The sequence below is a fragment of the Delphinus delphis genome, chromosome 9 (genome assembly GCF_949987515.2).
Source record: "Delphinus delphis chromosome 9, mDelDel1.2, whole genome shotgun sequence".
In the NCBI taxonomy this organism is placed as follows: Eukaryota; Metazoa; Chordata; class Mammalia; order Artiodactyla; family Delphinidae; genus Delphinus; species Delphinus delphis.
In genome coordinates this window covers 90,930,950-90,941,093 of record NC_082691.1, presented here as the reverse complement: position 1 = coordinate 90,941,093, position 10,144 = coordinate 90,930,950, and positions in this window count along the sequence as shown.

Here is a 10,144-nt window from a genome sequence, read left to right as displayed (position 1 = left end):
TTGCCTACTCTGTTACCATTGTAAGAGAAGCAATAAAGAGTGCAGGCTGAGGCAGACTGTACCACTGGATTCTAACTCAGACCTATGTAACCTGGGACAAGTTATTTAACCTCTCTAAGCCTTGGTTACCTCCTCTACAAAATGAATGAATCATAATATCGCCATAAGTATTAACTGACATAAAGTATGTAGAGTGCATAGCATAGAAGCCAGCAGAGAGTGAGCAAACATGTTCACTATTACTACACAAATTATTAATTATTCACTAAAATTCCATTTTCGACAGATGATTACATTACTGTTCCTGTCATGCCACTTTTTTCCTTCCCCACACCCCCCAGGGTTTCCTTCCCTGATCTCACCTTCCTTCTCTTCCCTCTTCTTCCCTTTCTTTAATTTCCTTTCCTTTTTAATGAGAAACCACTCTCACTGACTACATCTGAATTTTTCTGGATATATCTGTCTATAAAACAACTTTTCCTGGAAGAAAATACATTGATTTTGAATTTTTAAAAAAACTTTTTAGGGGGATGAGATATCTTTGAATTTTTTTTTTAAGTAAGATATACATACACATATTCCTTCTCATTCCAGAAGGGAAAAATACTAATACAAAACCAATCTATGAGCCTTTTTTCCCTACCTATTTGCCTGTAAAAAAATGTAATAAAAATAAAAATGTTGGAACTCTTGGGATCAGTAAAGAGTGTTATACATAGTCCCTGAAAGAGAGAAGGGCCTAACTGAAGCCTGAATGTGGTTAAGAGAATACTTTTAAGTGGCCCCAGAGAGGGCAATTTGGTTATGACTGAAAGAGGTTGGATGCAAATTTAGAGGCTGATCTCCTGGAAATAGTCATTGGTAGCCCAAATTGATGCACCCTTGCCTGTGTACAGTTTATTCATTTGCCCTACCTCAGTCCATTGGCACAGCTGTAGTCACTGTACAGTGCAGGGGTAAATGTACCTATCTGAGAGGCTTTGAGGTCTGTACTGCTAGGACCATGCTAAGTAAACACTGGGTGTGCAATAAATGGTGTTCGGTTAATTTAGTAACTAGAAGAAAATCTGGGCATAGCTTTGAGAGAAATTTTCTCCAGACCCATCTTTTGTCCTCTAATTCTGCATGGCAAGGGAGGAGTCTCTGGCTTCAGAATGCACAGATGCAGGACACAGTGGGTAAACTATGAGACAGCCCCCATCAGGTGCAGAAAGAAGCAGAAGCCTAGGGATCACAGAGCTGGGGATGAGTCTGAAGCAAGAGAGGGAACCCTCTGAATCGTTGTCTGGAGCAAAAGAAAAGTTCTGAATGTCGGCTGCAGCTGCTCCAACAGTCGCCCTGATGCTACTCTGGTCACAGAGGAAAGGCAGCTGTGAACCTGGAATTCAGGGAAATGAGAAAAGGAGAAAGGAGAAGAGGAAAAAGAAAGAGAAATTTAAAAAAGGAAAAAATATCTGAAGGCAGTAAGAAACTGTGTCAAGGACACTTGAGGTACATTTACTCAAGCAGAAGAGCAAACCATTTTTGTTTGGTTTGTTCTGGTTTTACCTGTTTGTTTTGGTTTAACTTAATACAAGGAAGGGTATGGGATATTTTGCATAGGTTTACAGGTAGAATTTAAGTTAATAAATGAACAAAAGAAAGAAAGAAAGAATGAATGTCCCAATAAACAAATAAATCCAATACAGGATGTGTGTATCTCATATACAATCAGAGGGATTTTGAACAACGTAAAAACCTCTAATCACACTACAATTGGAAAGGGTCCCTATAGATAAAGGAGGCCCAGATGAGGCGTATATTATGCAGGTTCTGCTGATTGAACCTGATCAAGAATGGACCTGCCCCAGGGATTGAAGGAAGAATTATTTGACATTTTCTTAGCTGTATGTCTTTGCACATTCACACCAAATTTTTAATAAGATAAACACTGTCAAAATTACGATCAGGCAAATCATGGAAGGGCAAACATAGCTGATCCTAATTGGCCAAATATATCTTAATGGATGAAGCAAATACGTGAGAAGTAAGGAAGTCTGTGTCTGGCAGACAGTTGCGCAGTTTACAATGGATGAACTAACCTATTTTTAGGACCTCGCAGAACCAGTATATACACTCTGCTCTTTTACTGCAATGAGAGCCTGTAGCTTAGACTCTATTGATAACAGGATTGAGTCCATACACACATTGCTTAGACATTTTTGGAGAATGAATGACAGAGCAGGAAAGTATTAATATAAATAACTTAGTCTCAGAGAAAAAAATGGAGTACCTAGAGAAGTAGAGTAGGATACTTTATATTTATTACTTTTTAAAAACTGCCCAGATAAGGAAGTGCTTTGGTACTTCCATAGACATTGGTTCAACTTAAGAAATACTTATGGAGTGGGTTCAGCGCCTTCTGAAAAGGGTGATCATCTTCATTTCCATCACTGCCTAAATGAGTCATAAATCAGCTGACTGTACTTCCATCTATTTTTAGAATGGTGGAGGGACGGGCCACTTGATGTAGTTGTTGAGGATCCTTTATATCAAAGAGAAGAAATACGAGGCATCATCCATTCTCAAGATCTCTTCCCTTCTAACCCTTTGTGCTATGGAAAAGCTATTAGATTTTGTTTGCCTCACTCACTGGTTAAAAAATTACCTCAAAGGAAAGCTGGCCTTCGCCAAATGAATATGGAAAATATTGATGTAATCTTACATGTTCTTCATCCAAAGAGGTTTTTAAAGTAATTGAGTCCCATATAACTCAGCAAATCTACCTTAATATTGGCTATCTCTGGTGTAATACCACATAAGGAACTTACAGAAATGCTCACATTAAAATATTTCCTGAATATAAGATAAACAAGTTAGGCTACACTGGAACTATCTCTAAAATGCTGATTCAGTTTCTTTCTTGGAGATCTTCTCAGGAGATGGAAATGTAATGCTGTCTTAGATTGGTACAAACTTCACTGGTTTCTTCTATACCATGACTCAGGATATTGCAGATATTAGAGGTCGCTTTCAAACTGAATTCTAACAATCTCTAAAATCCTAGTAGCTGGTCAAAAATTATATGGTTGAAATGCACATGTTCACCTGCAGATTTCACCTCAACACTGTGAGTTCAAGATTTGGAATCAGGGTTTCCAACACCTTACACGATGCTACAGCAGCATGTACGAAGTTTGTTCTATAGAACACTAGTTCCATGAGCTGTTAAAAGATGTTCTTTAGAATAACCATTCATTTCACTCTGAAATAAGTTTGGGAAAAGTCACACCCTCAATTCTTCTTTTGGTGAGTCACCATTTACACTGCTTTATTAAAAATGCTGCAGTCAAGAAAACATTAACTTAGCTTATTTCAATATTTCTCAAAATTATTTGACCAGAATATCTTCTAACAGGAGAAATATATATGTGTGTGTGTGTGTGTATATATATGTGTGTGTATATATGTGTGTGTATATATGTGCATATATATGTGTATGTGTATATATGTGTATGTGTGTATATATGTGTGTGTATGTGTGTGTATGTATATGTATGTGTGTGTTTGTGTATGTGTGTGTGTGTATATCTATATATCTATATATATATATCTGCCATAGAACATAGTTTGGGAGCACTATGCCAAATGAATCAATAAACTGATGGGGCACTGAATTGAAATAGTTGAAGTTTCCTGGATATTCCAATGAATATTTTACCTCTTTGCATTAGTACACACTGTTCCTTCTCCCTAGAATGACTGTCTATCATTAGTAATCCACCCACTCCCCTGCCCTGTCCATAAATTGGATGAGACCTTTCAAGTCCCAGCTTAAAAGTAACTTCCTGTGGGAAGCCTTTCCTGATACCTCAAGACTACATGGGATGTCCCTTCTCTGATCTTTCCTAATACTGCGAACTAGCTCTATATTAGCATTTACAACGCTTTCTACTCCTTTTATTTGAAGGAATTGACTGTGGCTTGTTCTCTGTTGTAAACCTATCTCTCATAAGACCGTGTATGTGGGAAATGATAAACAAACATTTAATAAATAGATGAATGGGAAAAACAAAAATCAGAGAACCATATCCTCAGACAGGTTTGGCTGATTAGGAAGAGATGTAATAAGATCTTAAGGAGAGAGGTTCAGGGAATCAGAGGAAACCACAGCTTCCCTTTAACACTGGAAATTTATCCCAGAGCAAATGGATATCACGTAACCATTAAAATGATGGAATCAGTCTAGCGGGCGTTAAACTCTTAGTCACGTGGACGAGAAAGCCCTTGGGATGATTTTTTCCAAAGTTGCTTACCAATCTGCTTCAGAGGGCAGCCATGTGGGGAGCTCTCTTGGATTCCAAAACAAACAGATATTCTGTCTCCAACAGTGTTGCCGAGCTACTTATGTTTTTCTTTTTCTTAAGAGCCAACAGTAGTACACATAGTACAAAAGGAATTTTATGCATTTGCATGGAAGAGCAACTACACTATTTTCATAGTCAATAGACGGCAACATTTCCAGAAACAAAACTCTGTGAATGGAATTAAGAAAATGACTGTCCTTGAGGGAAAGAAACTGTCACTAGTGGACCCAGTTAGAGAATTAGGGGTGTTGTTCCAGGGACCAAGTTGATTCAGGCCTAGTTGTGAGATCCATCTCTGCAACAGGAAACAAGAGTCTCTCTCTTTAAATAAGCTTAAATTTGACCTGAATGAACATCGTGCTCTGAGTAAAAGTATTGGGTTGGCTAAAAAGTTTGTTCTCGTTTTTCATACCATCTTATGGAAAAACCCGAATGAACTTTTTGGCCAACCCTATAAAACCGAAGGCTCACGTAGGGCCCTCCTCTACAGTCACAAGTGTTCAGTACCTCAAAGTCTCAGACAATAGACTCCTCAGCTTTTCTTTTCCTTTTATTTTGTCTTACAAATAACAAACCTTATGCCAGACTGTGCCCAGTTCACAAACCTGCTCTCATACATTACTTGGGTCACTTGTGCAAGTTCCCTGGCTACTTTCTCAGTTCACAAATCTAGAAAGTAGGGATGATAATAATATCATCTACATTATTGGGTATGATCAGGATTAAATTAGTTATTAGGTGTCTGGCGCTTATAGTAATAAGCACTTACTGAGTGTTAGCTATTATTAATTTCATTTGTATTAATAATGCTAACGTTTATCATTCATGAAGTGGCAATGTCACTCACTCCCTCTCTTATTCAAAATCTTCTAAGATATTCCCAAATCTAAAGCCTAACCTTGAAACTATGCTATCTCATACAATACTTTCAATATTCCACTATTTCTTGTTATTCAGTCTAAAGCTCAGCCTAGAGATTTCCTAAGTGTACCTCTAACATGCTTAGTCCTTAGTCTAACCTTCAGGTTTTGTACATATGGTTCCTTTTTCATAATATATCCTTTCTTCTCTCTGATTAGTCAATATCTAACCATTCTTCCAGGTCTAGTTCCAATGGAACTTGATTGGAAAGATCATTCTCCCATCTCTATAATCATGATACTTTATCTTCTGAACCAAACAAACAACATTGTGTCACACAGGGGAACTGATGTATATTTCACATAGACATATCTTAATACACTCATCTTGAAAACACAAACAAGAATACCGTTATTCTCAAATGTATTGGAATTTCCTAATCTACCCACAGTGTGGTTGCAAAAGGTGATAAATCACCCTACTCTATTTTCTTGTTTTGTTTCTGTCAGTTGGCTCTTGCATTATGGGCACTAATCACATTTTTTTTTTCCAAACACTGCACCAACTTGCAAAAATGAGGCCAATAAGAAGAGATAAAACAAAAAGAAATATTTTAGCGTTCCTAATAAAGTAGCAAATATCTGCTCCTTGATATTATAGACTTTGTTTGAAGGCAGTAAAAGATAACACTTTAATATTTGAGAATGCCAATGCGATTATTTTATTGTTGAATTTTATTTTGTTTTATTGGGGGCACTGCAGATTAGTTTTTCCCAACCTAAAAAGTAAAACTTTACTCTCTGTGTCCTTCCCCATCTTTTGTGAAAATAACTACTAATTAGCTCCTTTCTCCTTCCTTTCCTCCTGCTCTGTCCTTCTCTACTGGGATCTGTGATTGAGAATGTATGTATTTCTCTAATTAGAAATATAATTTTATTTGGGAAAGGGCTATGGACCATGATTACACCCATTTACCCTACTTTTTCAGGGTAAGGAGAAGGGGGAGAGTTCCTTCTGTGGGAGTCATGTGCCTCTCCAGAACACAAGCAGGAAACAAGAAAGTGAGTCCTAAGTCACTTAGGAAAATTACTTTTCCTATAGAGTGCTATATGTACCACTTCTCTGGTACCAGCTGACATCCTGACACCTTCTGCAAGGAGTCTTCTTCAATTATTGCTCATTCCTATAAGCTTTAAAGTACTTACTTTCGAAACTGCATAGTTTAGCAACTAAGTATATGCTGTCTTGCATTGTTCCGTCTGTGAACAAGCCAGAAATCTGGAAATCATCCTTAAATCTCCCCACGTTAATTTTTTTTTAACTCCTTAGGATACTATCTCCTTTATATTCTGTTTATTAGTCACCACTTTTGCATTATTACCATCACTGTATTAGATCAGAGTCTCACCAGATCTCACCCTCCAAGGTCACCCAACTGGTATCCTGCTTTCAGTCTTACTCATTCAAATATATCCTCTACTCCGGCTCCCAATAATCCTTCTAATTTACAAACTTAACTACGCCAATCTGCTGTTGTAAATTACTCATCAGAGAATAAAATCCCAACATGAAATGGCTTACAAGACCTTTCATGAAATGGCTTCTACCTGATTGCCAAGCCTTGTCTCAAGCCAGTACTGTATTCTCCCACACTACACACTTACCAGAATAACATACGATAGCAACACTAAGTTAGCTGCAGTGATTGTAATAAGACAGATGTACACCAGCCAGTGTATTTTCATGCATTCTGTTCCTTCTAGTTGAATGCCTCACTGCTTAAATTTTCCCTCCAAATCTTGGCTAAAATGTTCCCACATCAAATAAAGCCTTCCGTGACCACTCCAGTAAAACTTAGATTTCTTTCCCTTATGATTTCCAGTACAATTTATGTGTTTTCATTCTAACAAATTTCTTGTTATGCAATGGTGTTTGCAATTCCATGTTCTCAATTAGAGCTTGGGGATAAGCACTGAATCTTCTCTTCTTAGCACTGTGTCTAGGACATAGAAAGTTTTCAATATATAGTTATAGAATAAATGAATATCTTATCTTTAGACTTAAAATATATTGACCTGAAAACAAAGATCAGAATAATCCTCTCAGTGATAAAATCAGCACTGAGTGTTTGGAAGAAGCTTATTAAGTACATTCTGGTAAACAGACTGATTTATTCAGATGACATAAACTTAAGACACTCTCCAATTTTATTTCTTATGTTTATCAAGGAATTGTCCATAAAAATTAACAAAAATATGAGATTGCAGCAGGCATTAGAGTGCCAATATAACAAAATGTTTTATTCTCAAGAAAAGTAATTTATCTATTTTCCATTCTTGAGAATCAGACAAATAGTATAGTAATTAGAAATTATTTGCTGTCCTGTTAGACTATTATTATATTTTTTTCTCTACTATTCCATAATAGGATCAAATCATCCCAAGAACTACTTGGCTCTTTAGAAAGACAGACCGACAAATAGATACAGTCATCATCACCACCACCATCACGACCATTATCAACACTGCCAACACCACCATCATTACTAAAATCATCACTATTACCACCATCACCACCACCACCACCACCACCACCACCACCACCACCACCATCACCACCACCACCACCACCACCACCACCACCACCACCACCACCACCACCATCACCACCACCACCATCCCCACCACCACCACCATCCCCACCACCACCACCACCACCACCACCACCACCACCACCACCACCATCACCACCACCACCACCACCACCATCACCACCACCACCATCCCCACCACCATCACCACCACCACCACCACCATCATCATTACTACCACCATCACAACCACCACTACACCTTCATCAACATTTAAAATACTGGCCACAAGTATATGTTAAATTCCAGCCTAATTCATTCAAAGCTGAACTCCATTTGGCAGAACTATCAGCCATAATTTTTTTCTTTTTTCTTTCTCAAGAAATTAAATCTGAGAAAATGCTAGAGGGAATGGAATCACTGGCCTGGAAAAGCAGAGTTCTTGGCAAGCGGCAGACCGTTATGTCACTGACAGAAGGAGAGAGAATAAGTAATGGAAGCGCCACAGGCTATTGTTTCTGGAAACAAGATATATCAAGTATTAGACGCTGTTATCCTCTACACTGGACAAAACAAGGCAGAGATTCAAAGAAGGAGGACAGATGAGACAGGCTTAAAATGAACACAGATACCAGAAACTTCCCTCAAGGCAGAAGGTGGAAGAGGCATTTAAGAATAAGGATTTTTACTCTCACATAAAAAAAAAAAATCCTTTGGTTTTGTTTTAACTGTAAGTGGATTTATGTGTTTTTGAAAGATGGCCTTTAATGAACTTTAGGAGAGAAGCCAGGGTAAAAAAGAGTCACGCAGACATTCCCCCAAACAGCTGCATTTCTATTCCTCTAAGACTTAGTATGCATAATGTCCAAATATCAGATCAATCAGACACAAGACAGTCAAACCATTTTGCCCTTTCTAGAATCATGTAAACAAAGCAGCAGTTTTCAAATAGTTAAACATACAGTTCAGAGTTTTTAATCACTCTTTCCGCCCTTTAGAGATTAACACCAAAAATACAGATGCAAGTAGCGGACTCAAAGACAAAAAGTAAAAAAGAAAGATCCTGAAGCTTGTAAGGAACACAAAACTCTTTTAGTTTGTCCTTTGTTTCTAATGCAGAACTTTACCAAACTTGTAAAAGAAAGATAGCAATCACCAATTGCTTTTTAAAAAAGTAAATCTATTCTCTTTCCTTTCATATGTTTTTCTTCCTGGCTCTTTTATGACTATCGTTTTCTGTCATATTTTTCCAAAACTTCCTTAATGTATCTTTAACTTATCCATCTAAACTCACCAAAGTAGTGTGGTCTAAACTATGGGATGTAGTTAAAAGAGTACGGGAAGATGGTAGAGTGAATCTGAGTCCTAATCTATGTTGGCTACTTTCTGTGTGACTTAGGGGCAAACATTTTAGCTTCTGTGGACTTCTGGTCCATCATCTAGAAAATGAACAAGTTTATCTAGATGATCTCTGAGATTCGGTCCTAATTTTAATGTTTCCGGTTTCTAGGCTGGCAGATTCCAGCAATTGTCTTGAGAATTATTTCATTCAACATTCAACCTATTTTTTCAGTGCTTATAATTGCCAGACACTGGGCTAAATTTAATATTAATCAACAGGATGGAGAAGAATGAATTAATTTATTTTGCCCGATTTTTCCAATTATTTTTCTCAGATGTTTTGAAATTTGAGGAAGTTAAAGGAACATTATATTCACCTTCTCTGTCTCACAATGAAACCTGAATAAACAATGGTGATCTTAGGCTTATGGCACAAGCAAAATCTCTGCGAGTCATTAGTGAGGCAGATGAGTGAGACAGTCTGTGTCAAGTTATAAAGAAGAAGGTGAAAAGAGAAATGCTCTTTTTCCTCCACATATTGACATGGACATTTTTAGAGGGGTAAAAAGTTTGGAGAACCAGATCACATGGTGGAGAATTATATTTAGCCTACTAGCACAAAGTAGGTGGTCATTAAATGCTGTTGAATGAATGAAGAACTGAAGGCAAATCAAGCCAAGAATTATTTTCTGAGACCTACGTGCTCAGTACAAAGAAGTCTATGACACGGTCTCTGCATTAAAGTAGAATTACAATATAGTTTGGAAGAATTATGTGCTCCCAGCCCTGTGTAGTCATGTGAAAGTTAAATAAAATATAGAATTGAAACAGTTTATGAGAATGATAGAAGAAATATAATAAGCTAAAGATGGGTAGGGTTTGAAGAAGAGCGAGGGGTATATTTTGTAAGGGAGTCATGAAAGCAGAAAGTGTCATGAAGAAAGTGTGAATAAACAGATTTAGTTGAAGAAGAGGAGGTATATAAAGGAGTACAAAGAAATAAAGC